We start from the raw sequence: 12,139 nt of genomic DNA, 5'->3' as shown, positions 1-12,139 counted from the left end.
GTAGTTAAAACGACATCATATCCAGGAGCCATTTTTGAAAAGTTCAACGAAGAATTCCGCCAAAAAATAATGGAGTACAAGAATTAGAAAATAATTGCATCAACAAATAATACACTGAGAAAAAGAAAACTTGAAAATCACTATTCGACCCCATTACGTATGGTGATAATTGCACCAAGCAAGTTTCAAAATTTAAAGGTCATAAAATACCTTTTTTCTGCGAATAATCTAGTCATATGGCAATGGTTAAGATCATCACAGCCATCAGGTTATCATAACAGCCATCCAGTTAATATTTTACATTAAAAGCGGTAGTCAGTGAAATACCAAAAATTAACTGCAGACAATAGATATAAAACTTCAAAAGGTTAAAAGTATTACGTGCTATAACATTTACAAGGTAAATTATAATTACAACCACCAATATACCTTTTAACTAAGTTATCACATTCCAGATGGCTGATGACCGGTGCCGTTCAAAATTACGACAATGTCCTCAAATTTGTCCATGGATTATCTCCTGAGCAAGGAAAAGCTCCGGATGTTAGAGTAATCGCTGACCACAGTAGTCAGGATTTGGGGAGTCTGGGACAAGGTCAAATTAAGCGTTCCCTTTCACTCCCAGTGAATTCCAGACACGTGCCGAGCCCATAGCTTCTCCCACTCGAGTTGGATATGTTCCCATTGGCAGTTACCAAGGTCTAAACACGTGCGGTTGCAACGTGAATCGTATTTCCCCGTCTCGGCATCGGAAATAACCGAAATTACACCTCTAACTTCTTTGTTATTGAACATTTTTGAAAATAAATGCTCTTAAGTGAAAGAGCAAGTAATTATCAGTAAAAAATATCTCTAACACTTTTTCGATACAAGTCATAGTTATGAAGATAAATAGTATCTTGTCTTATAAACAATTGTTGATTATTAAAAATCGCAATAACTTTGTTAATATTTATGCTATGATCACCATTCAAATTCCTATCATCATCAAATTTAATATAGAATACTTTAGCATTTCCAAAAATTTGTCACCACAGCGATAAATACTCATTTTCAGAACCCTCCACTAAACTGCACATATTGTCTATGGTATGAGGCAAGGCTATAAGTGAAAGGCGTTCCCAAGCGATCTAAGTGGGATGGGTAGGTTACGCCTAGGAGGCAAGGCTATAAGTGAAAGTCGTTTCCAAGCGATCCAAGTGGGATGGGTAGGTTACGCCTAGATTTGCCCCTTCCACGGTACCTTCTAAGCAGTATATAAGGCCGTGCAGCCACTGAGAAAATCACCAGCGGTCTCAGAACTAGTCTGATTCCATCGGTCCAACTGAATCATCGAGTAGGTCTTCAAGAAGTGAATTCTGTAGGAATTCTTTATGAATTCTGATTGAATTCCGGAAGAATCATCAGAGACCCGGACGCCGAAGGAGTTTGCCGCTTAAGGTAAATATGATCCGTAAAACTGAGTTTTTCGGATTTTTTCCTATTTTTTCTATTGCTTTTGGAACCGAGAAAATTCATGAGCATGTTATGCTCAATACCCCCCTTCGACTCCCGGTCAAAAAACAGGATGAAATTTTTTATGTATCCTAGGATACTTAGGGTATGGTAGAAATCCTGGTCCTAGTACTCCCGTTTTCTCCTCTAAAATTCGGGGAGATTAGTAAAGGAACAACCCCGTTTAAAAAAATTTGATATAGCAAATAGTTTAGATTCGGTGGGCCAATATATGAATGATGGTATTAGGAGAATATAGGTTAGTAGCAGGTATCTTTGTAAGAAAATCTTTAATATCTCCCTTATTTGAACAAATAGGACCATAGTTTAAATTTGAATGTTGATGAGTAAGTGACAACTCATCTTTTGTGTGTAAAAAAAATCACCTCACTCCAAGGGCGAGGCCCCTATACTCTGGAGATAATTCCTACGACCGTCTATAACTCCCTTATTTGAACAAATAGGACCATAGTTTAAATTTGAATGTTGATGAGTAAGTGTCCACTCATCTTTTGTATGTAAAAGAAATCACCTCACTCCAAGGGCGTGGTCCCTATACTCTGGAGATAATTCCTGCGATGGTCTATAACTCCCTTATTTAGACAAATAGGACCATAGTTTAAATTTGAATGTTGATGAGTAAGTGTCCACTCATCTTTTGTATGCAAAAGAAATCATCTCACTCCAAGGGCGTGGTCCCTATACTCTGGAGATAATTCCTACGACCGTATATAACTCCCTTATTTGAACAAGTAAGACCATAGTTTAAATTTGAATGTTGATGAGTAAGTGTCCACTCATCTTTTGTATGCAAAAGAAATCACCTCACTCCAAGGATGTGACCCCTATACTCTGGAGATAATTCCTACGACCGTATATAACTCCCTTATTTGAACAAATAAGACCATAGTTTAAATTTGAATGTTGATGAGTAAGTGTCCACTCATCTTTTGTATGCAAAAGAAATCACCTCACTCCAAGGATGTGACCCCTTTACCCTGGAGATAATTCCTGCGATGGTCTATAACTCCCTTATTTGTGGATTTTTACCTTATTTGGGGTGAAAGGAAATAGAGAACGACTTCGCAATCCACCCGGGGAGAATTGAGCTAGGTATTTTCCACACTACTGGCGTCATTCAGTAGCAGCTTTGCGCATTCCTTACCTTATTTGGGTGTAAGGAAATGCATAACTTTGTCATCTATCCGTGAGGATTGACCACGGTTTCTTTTTCACTTAGTTGGAATACCTCTGCAGCTGACATCATTCACAGTCTTCTCAACCCACTTGGCAGCCATCCGCTGAAGAGTAGGAGGAGAAGATTTCCTTTTATAAATACCGATCGAAGACGGAAGCATTCATTGCAATCTCGTCATTTGATCCGAGAACTTCCTCTTGGTGACTACTCCTCAAAGACAACGTCATCTGCTCTCAACGAAGACAACATCATCGCCATCTAGATCTTGGTAAGTCTAACTTTTTAGACATTCCAAGTTCCCACCTTAAAATACTACCTTGAGGAAGTAATCACTGCAGAATACACTACCATTTTATTTTTATTGAGATTTTAAGTAGATTGCATTCGTTACGAGGTTAGAATTGAACGTTTTTATAATCCTACATCTGATCCAAGACGAAGAATTAGCTAAACTTTTCTCTATTTTTTCAGATTTCTCACATTAATCATGACATCTATTAGAGACATCATTTTTAACTTTAAAAACAATACATATAGAACTAAAGAAGAACTTGAACAAGCGCTAGCGTGCATTTACAGAAAAGTAGCCCTTGAAAACGAAAGCATTGATGACATGGAAACTTATCATGAAATGAAAGATGCATTAGATAAAGCAAATGGTAGAAAATTTTGTCCTTACTGCGAAATCTTCTATAACATTGATGAGGCTATGCCTCATGAGAATACCAACGCACACCGGATCAAAATTAACGAGCAAATAGGGAGAGGGTTCAATGAAATCGAATCGGCAATTAGATGCAGGCTAAAAACATTTTGGATAACTCCCGAAGGGGATGTTCAGGACGTTGTAACTTTTCTTGGTGAAATAAAAAATCTGTTGATTGAGAAAATTAGAGAGCAAACAAGGACGAACAGGAGTATAAAGTTCAACCTCCTATTGATTTGCAAATTTCAAAAGGGAGAACACGAGGAGCTGAATACCTCATTTAAGACTAGTAATCAACGAGTCCTACTTGTTGATCAGTTAAATGAGATTATGGACGAGAAATTTTCGAAACTTTTAAAAGAAAAGTCCGAATTTCAAGCTAAAGGGTCAGGATGGACTTTGGCTGAAGTTATAGGTTTAGAGCTTCGTATTAACAAGTACATCCCTCTTCGAGGTTCTACATTCATCGAGTTACCTACAAAAATTAAGCATACGAAATCCGTTATCAATGTCAAAAATGATGATCAATACTGCTTTAAGTATGCTATATGGGCAAAATATGTAGCCAATCATCCCGAACGAGTTTCAAAATACGATTGTGAGGAATTTCGGGAGACCTATACTTGGAACTGTATTGATTACCCAGTAGATCTGAAGGATATCCCTAAATTCGAGCGTGACAATAACATTTCAATTAATGTGTTTGGACTAGATGATAAAAACAATGTGTATCCTATAAAAATTGTAGATTATGAGCTTGAGGATCATCGCGACCTCCTCTACATTACCAACGAAACAACTGCTCACTATTGCTGGATAAAGAATTTTGAAAGACTCGTGCGCTCCCAAATTACTAGACATAAAACTAGAATTTTTATTTGTAAACGGTGTCTAACTTATTACCATGACGTAGAAAAACTCGAATCTCACAAAGACTTATGTAGAGGAACGGGGACACCAAGTAAAATAGTGCTACCAGACGAGGACAATAAATTATTGAAATTTACCAACATTAATCGCACTTTCCGTGTACCTTACGTGATATATGCCGATTTTGAATGTCTACTGAAAAATGTAAACACATGCGAACCGTGTTCTAATACTTCGTTCACTAACATCATACAGAAGCATGAGCCATTCAGCTTTTGTTATATCATGATGACTCCAAACGGATGCGAGGAGCCAGTATTGTATCGAGGGCCTAATGCAGCACGTGTTTTTATTGACAGTATAAAAGATGAAGCCCAGAAGGTTTTCAAGTTGTACAAAAATACTATTCCTATAACACCACTCACAGAGGAAAAAGAGAGCGCTTTCCAAAACGCATCGACGTGCCACATTTGTGGGAATGAGTTGAACGAGGATAGGGTTAGGGATCACGATCACCTGACGGGACAGTATCGAGGTCCAGCTCATTCCTTTTGCAATGTGCAGTATAAGATGCCTCAATTTCTTCCAATTTTTATTCATAACCTGTCCGCGTATGATGGTCATTTCATTGTACGAGAGCTAGACTATGATGAGAGGGAAATATTCATTATTCCAAATTCTGAAGAAAAATATATCACTTTTTCCAAGTCTATAGAGGATAATTTCAAAATTCGTTTTGTCGATACCTTTCGATTTATGCCCGCTTCTCTTGCTTCTCTAGTCTCGAACCTGACTAAATTTAAATATACCACAGAAATTTTTGGTGACAAGACGCGACTAGTTACACGAAAGGGGGTTTATCCCTATGATTACACTGATTCGTTGAATAAGCTCGATGAAACCTTGCTCCCGGACAAGGATAATTTTTACAACAGATTGAACGACGAGCATGTGTCAGACGAAGATTATGGTCACGCTTTGAACGTATGGTCTTCGTTTGGATGTGAAACACTCGGTGATTACAGTGATGTTTATTTGAAAAGTGACGTCACTCTTCTCGCCGATGTTTTTGAGAACTTTCGTGACGTGTGCTACGGAGCCTACAAGTTAGATCCGGCGTGGTATTACACTGCACCAGGTTTAACATTTGATGCAATGCTTAAGTACACTGACATAGAATTAGAGCTTTTGACTGATTACGATATGATACTCATGATCGAAAACGGAATTCGCGGAGGAATTTCACAGTGTTGTAAAAGATACTGTGAATCGAACAATAAGTACATGTCAGGTTATGACCCAGGTAAAGATTCGATATATTTAACCTATCTTGACGCGAATAATCTCTACGGATGGGCACTCTCCAGACCCCTTCCTTACGGTGAATTTCGGTGGTTAAAACAGGAGGAAATTGACGATTTTAGCGTGGAAAATGTTCCCGATGACAGTGAAACTGGATACATTCTCGAAGTTGATCTTGAGTACCCACATTGGCTGCACGATACGCATTCAGATTTCCCTCTTTGCCCGGAAAACAAGACACCACCTAACGGTAAACATGAAAAACTTTTGACCACCCTCGAAAATAAAAGTAAATATGTAATTCATTACATGAACCTGAAACAGGCATTAGAATTAGGCATCATACTCAAAAAAGTGCACAGAGTTATCGAGTTCAAACAGTCTTCGTGGTTAAAGACCTATATTGACCTAAATACAGATCGTCGAAAAGTTGCTAAAAATGAATTTGAGAAGGACTTTTACAAGCTCATGAATAACGCCGTATTTGGCAAGACAATGGAGAATGTAAGGAAACGGATGAATATGCAATTAGTGACAAGCGAAAAAAGACTTCAAAAATTAATCAATAAATCGACATTTTTGGATAGGACAATTTTCAACGAGTCTTTAGTAGCCGTTCACATGCGGAAAGCCACCATCAAAATGGTTAAGCCAATATACATTGGTTTCTGCGTTCTCGATCTCAGTAAAACTCTAATGTACGACTTTCATTACCGCACCATGCTGCCCAAGTACCAAAATAAATTGTCACTTGCCTACACAGACACTGACAGCTTCATGTATGAGATTAGAACGGATGATGTATACAGAGATATGCTAGAATACCTAGATGCATTCGACACCTCGAATTATCCAAAAGAACATCCGTGTTATTCTGAAAAAAACAAGAAGGTCATTGGAAAGTTCAAAGACGAATGCGATGGTCTCATTATGACGGCTTTCGTCGGATTAAGAAGCAAATTGTACTCATTCAAGATGGAATCGGGTAAAGAAAAAAAGAAGGCAAAGGGGATAACGAAATCTGTGAAGGAAAAATGCCTAAAATTTGGTGATTATATTAATTGTTTAAGAGAGAACTCGACGCAATTTCGAAAGATGAACGTAATCCGTAGCAAAATGCACGAGTTATACACTGTTAAAATAAATAAGGTGACACTAAATGCATCCGATGATAAACGATATATTTGCGAGGATGGAATGAATACGCTTGCTTGGGGTCATTACAGAATTCCGCGAAAGCGTACACATGATCAGGCATTTGGTAATGATTGAAATTGGTAAAAACTAGTTTCATCGTAATCATGATTCCAGTGTTAATCATGACGTTGGCCTGGAAACATCCTTTCACATGCATCTGCGCGGGTCCATCAGGTTGTGGAAAAACCACATTTGTCACGCAGTTTTTGGAAAAGTTGGATTATATGATAGATAGTCCAATAGAGCAAGTGGTTTGGTGCTGTGCCCCAGGAAGTGAGCCTAACATACGAATACCAGTTGAATTTTACTCCGAAATACCTCCTTTCGAAGAATTTGGTGGTGTTCCTACTTTGTACGTTATAGATGATTTAATGAGTGAGGGAGCCTACAGCAAAGATGTGTGTAGATTATTCACCAGAGGTAGCCATCATTTTAACATTTCGGTGTTTTTGATCACGCAGAATATTTTCTATCAAAGCCAGCAATCGAGAAACATATCATTGAATTCAAAGTATATTGTAGCGTTCAAAAATCCCAGAGATAAGTTACAATTTGGTCATTTAGCTAGGCAGGTCTATCCGGAAAAATCGGGGGAATTGGAGAGGGTATATAAACAGGTTACGCAAGAACCATTCGGTTATTTGGTTCTTGATCTTGGTCAGGACACGGACGAGAGATTCCGCTTTAGAACCAAAATTTTTCCCCAAGACGGGGCCACTGTCATTTACATGCCCCAACGCGATGAAAAGATTGAAGAACAATAAACACTTGCTCCACGTCCTAAAATCTGCAAAGCCTAAATTACGTACTGCCATATTGAATAGCTCGGACGAGGAGTTGATTAAAACAATTTGCGATTGTTGCCTCAATACTCTAAACGGAAATCACAAGATTGATAAGCGATTGAAACGAAAATTATCCAAGCATCGTAACACACTGAGAAAGTTGGCTGAACGAGGAACTAGTGTAAAAAGAAAACGAGCACTTCTCGTACAAAAAGGTGGCTTTTTGCCATTACTACTGGGTTCAATTTTAAGCGGTGTGATCGGTAGCCTGCTGGGAAAATGAGTTTGCAGAAAATGCTCGTAGTGAGTCCCGAAGTCTTTGATCGAAGTCATGCAAAGGCTAGGTTGAGTAAATTGGATAAGGAAATGAAACTTGTGTTAGCGAGTAAAGGGCTCAAGGATATTGACAAGTGGCATTTGTATAAAAGAATACTCGATAAGTATCTCGACTCAGTGTCAGACTTTAAATCTCCCGTACACGTTCCGATAGTGAAACACTCACCACCAGCACGACTAGTTGAGGGTAGCGATGCAATGAGAAGGCGGTTAGACGAAATTAGGAGGACAAATTCAGAGTTGGATTCGACATGGGCACGAATAAAGGAACAAATCGAAAGCGATTCTCCACCGAGAAAAATGAAGCGGATAATAGCAACTCCAAGAGAGCCAAGCACACCTCCAAGGGAGCAAAGAACATCTCCAAAGGAGCGATGGACATCTCCGAGACCAATTCCAAGGCGAAGCAAGCGAAAAAGGGTACCAAAAATGTTCGGGGCAGAGTGGGACACGACGTAATAGCTAGCGTGTACAACAATCCCGCACATCCTGCTGGTTTTTCCACAGATAAAAAATTAAATAAAGCGACTGGAATCCCTATAAAAACAATTCGCGAGTGGTTGGAATCTCAAGAAGCGTACACGCGTCACAAGCCGGTGAGAAAAAAGTTTGTTAGAAACCGTTACGAAGTAAACTATATAGATGAGTGTTGGCAATGTGATTTAAATGATTTGAGAAGTTTGAAAAAATACAACAATGGGTTCTGTTACATTTTAACCGTAATAGACATATTTTCCCGTTATGCGTGGGCTAGTCCTCTCAAGTCAAAAAGACCAGAGGAAATTATAGAAGCTTTTAAGGTCATATTTCGCGAGCGCAAACCATTGAAAATTCAGAGCGATAAGGGAGGGGAATTTGTTAATAGCAAGTTTAAAAGTTTTCTCTCGAATCAAGGTGTAAAGTTTTACACTACAAATAATCCAGAAATTAAAGCTAGCCTCGTGGAACGCTTTAATCGAACTCTCAAGACAAAAATGTATAAATATTTTACAAAATACGCAACTTACAAATATATCGATGTGCTTCCAAAACTCATCAGTTCTTATAACCATAGTACGCATTCTAGCATTAGGATCGCTCCCTCTCAAGTGAATGCTAAAAATGCATTTATCATTGCTAGTCGGAGAAAAAGCTTAAAGAAGACGGATGCAAAATTTAATAAAGGTGATTATGTGAGGATTAGTAAAGAGAGGATTCCATTCACCAAAGGATACACACCAAATTATACCAAGGAAATATTTCAAGTTACAAACATTGATCGAATGAAACTAATACCAACCTATAAATTGAATGATTTGAACGGGGAGGATATAAAGGGTAGTTTCTATGCGGAAGAATTAGTCAAAGTCAACGTGTCTCCTGACACGGAGTACAGGATCGAGAAAATATTGAGACGTCGGGGGAGTGGTCCTAATTTGGAGTATTTTATCAAGTGGGACGGATACCCACCGTCTTTTAACTCGTGGATTTCAGCTTCTTCCGTGCGTAAAATATGAACGAATTTTATCTTACACTACCCAGCGATAGCTCGAGGGATTTTTTCCCAAGAAATACAATCGCTCATTATCGTACAAAGTTGAGTCATCGCATCGATTTAGAAAATAACGAGTGGTATGTCGGTCTAGCTGAGATTTCGATTCCTTCTTTTGAGGTAAAAAAAGTTTCCGAAGACACACCAGCTGTTATCGAAAACTTTACTCCAGCGCCTCGCGTAGCAGACGAATTGCCTCCTAAGGATAATAGGACCCGGACTGAAGAGGGATTAGTTCGAGGGGATAAAGAAGTTATAAACGTGAAACTTTTAGATGATTCATACTTTACAATTCCCATTGGTACTTATGACAGTATTGCGGCGGCATTTGCAAAACCATATATTACCTCCTGTACACAAAAACAAACGTACATTTCAAATGAAGTAATGCGTTATATTGATAAACTGAGTGTAAGGATTAACCAGGTTGGAGTTGATGAACGCATATTACCACGGTCTGCGAAAATTTTTGCGAGCGGAGTAAAATACTCGTTGTCTCCGGGAACGTATGATTCGTTTGCTAACTTATTCAATAGAACTTTGTCAGGCTTTAGTGGAAAAGGCAAGGAAAAGATAAAAAATGACCTATCATTATTATCGGCTGTTCTTATTAGATTATCATTTAAAGATTCAACGTTGACAGATGATGAGTTAGCTGAAATCATCGATGATGCCAGGGTAGAGATTAACACTAAAGAAGACAAAGGAAAAAGAGGAAAAAGAAGCATTGCAACCTCCTCAAAAAATGTTTACGTTTACACAGATATAATAAAACCGCAGTTGGTGGGTGACACTTTGAGTCGATGCATCCGCATCATAAATGTCAAAATTGGTGAATATCAAACTTTCAATCCGATTTATTACTACCCCGTCGAGAAAAACAATATCGAGAGTGTGGAAATTCTTTTTGCTGATAAACTCGGTGAAGCAATTTCTTTTCATAGTGGGGAGCAAAGCTCGATAGTTGTGCTACACTTTATAAAAAAGAATTGATTCACGTTAGTACATCATTTTACGACGAGATGGCGCCCGTGATGGATCGATATTATAGTTATTATTCAAAACAGGTGGGAGGAGAGATTGGATCCTTGTATAGAGCTTCTTATAGGGTGCAAAAGGGACGAGGTATCGGGAGTTTCCTCGCGGGATTGTGGCGATTTGCAAAACCTTTGCTATTTAGCGGGCTTAAGACTGTTGGTAAGGAGGCCGCGAGCGCTGGGGCAGCAGCTCTTGGAGACCTTGGAACAAAACCGGTTAAGGAGATACTGCGCAGTAGAATAAACGAGGCAGGTCAGAACTTGAAACGCAAGGCCGAGGAAAAGATAAAAGGCATGTCTGGGGGTGGGTTGAGGATCGCGAAACGTCCAAGGTTAAATAAAATAAAACATAGCTGCGTAAGAAAAAAGCGACAGTCGATGAGAAGTCGAAGAGGAAAGAAGGTTGTTGGAGGAGATATTTTTTCGCGATAATGGCAGAGCATATGCTGACTTCGTTGGATTTATTTCAGCCCAATCCGCCGGTGCAAACTAACATCTTGGCAAAAAGACTCGTGTCCTACAAACCCATATCTTCGCTAGATAATCGATCGGTTATAGAATTCCTGATCAAAGACTCTGGGGATGCGTATAAGGATTTGAATAGTATATATCTTAGACTTAAAGTGAAACTTTGCAAAAAAGACGGGACTGATTACAATGAATCCGCTACCAATCAACCGGGAGTAGTGAACAATATTCTGCACTCTCTGTTCGAGCAGTGTAACGTTTATTTCAATGGGACGTTGGTCACACCATCAGAGGATAATTACCATTACAGAAGCTACCTGGAAAATGTGTTAAATTATGGAACAGATGCGAGCAAAACACATTTACGAAATGTGGGGTGGGAGTTGGACACGGGAGACGATATTAACTTGACAGATACTTCAAATTCTGGTTATACAAGGCGTAAGGGTTGGTTTAAGAACAGTGCAGAGGTTGAGTTGTATGGTAAACTGCACGTAGATGTTTTTAATCAGATACAATTAATGATGGATCGAGTAGACATCGGTATAAGACTATTGCTCTCTAATCATGCTTTCCATCTTATGGGAGGGAATGATGATGGACTATTGAAAATTTTAGACGCAACTTTATACGTTCAACATTTCGATATTAACCCATCCATTTTAGTTGCACATAATAAAATCCTGGAAAACAACAATGCCAAATATCACTACAAGCGTACCGAGTTGAAAACCTTTACTGTTCCTTCTGGTGGACGAACTTTAAGCCTTGACAATGCGATCGTGGGTCGAATACCTAATGTAATTATTTTTACGATGGTGGATAATGAAGCATATGCGGGAAGTTTGAATAAGAATCCATTTGCTCTCTCTCACTATTCGCTCGAGAATTTTTCACTCTTTGTGAACGGTGTGCAAATTCCGTCCGAGGGATTACAATGCAATTTTTCAAGTAAAAAGTATTGGGCGCGAGCGTATGACACAATATTCTCAGGAAGTGGGATAAAGCATTACAATCGGGGTAATCAAATCACTTACGATATGTTTGGACACGGTTATTTTATGCTAGTCTTCGATCTAACACCCGATGATTCGGGTAATGAGGACTATATAAGTTTAGGAGATAGAGGTGTGGTGAGAATAGAGGCGAGATTTGAAAACGAATTATCGAGAACGGTTACGTGTTTACTTTTCTCAGAGTATGATGCAACAGTGG

General features: G+C 38.8%; 1 long non-coding RNA gene across 1 annotated transcript; it reads left to right on the top strand.

Annotated features, from left to right (window-relative positions):
• The first annotated feature begins 1,157 nt into the window (after positions 1 to 1,157).
• Positions 1,158 to 3,297, top strand: LOC124163588. Its single transcript, XR_006865810.1, has 3 exons — positions 1,158 to 1,440; positions 2,735 to 2,960; positions 3,164 to 3,297. It is a non-coding gene; the product is annotated as an uncharacterized LOC124163588 (long non-coding RNA).
• The last annotated feature ends 8,842 nt before the right edge of the window (positions 3,298 to 12,139 follow it).

This window comes from Ischnura elegans, chromosome 8 (assembly GCF_921293095.1).
Source record: "Ischnura elegans chromosome 8, ioIscEleg1.1, whole genome shotgun sequence".
NCBI classification, from domain to species: domain Eukaryota; kingdom Metazoa; phylum Arthropoda; class Insecta; order Odonata; family Coenagrionidae; genus Ischnura; species Ischnura elegans.
The sequence above is the reverse complement of the archived record's forward strand: the minus strand, read 5'-3'. Positions and strand labels throughout refer to the sequence as shown.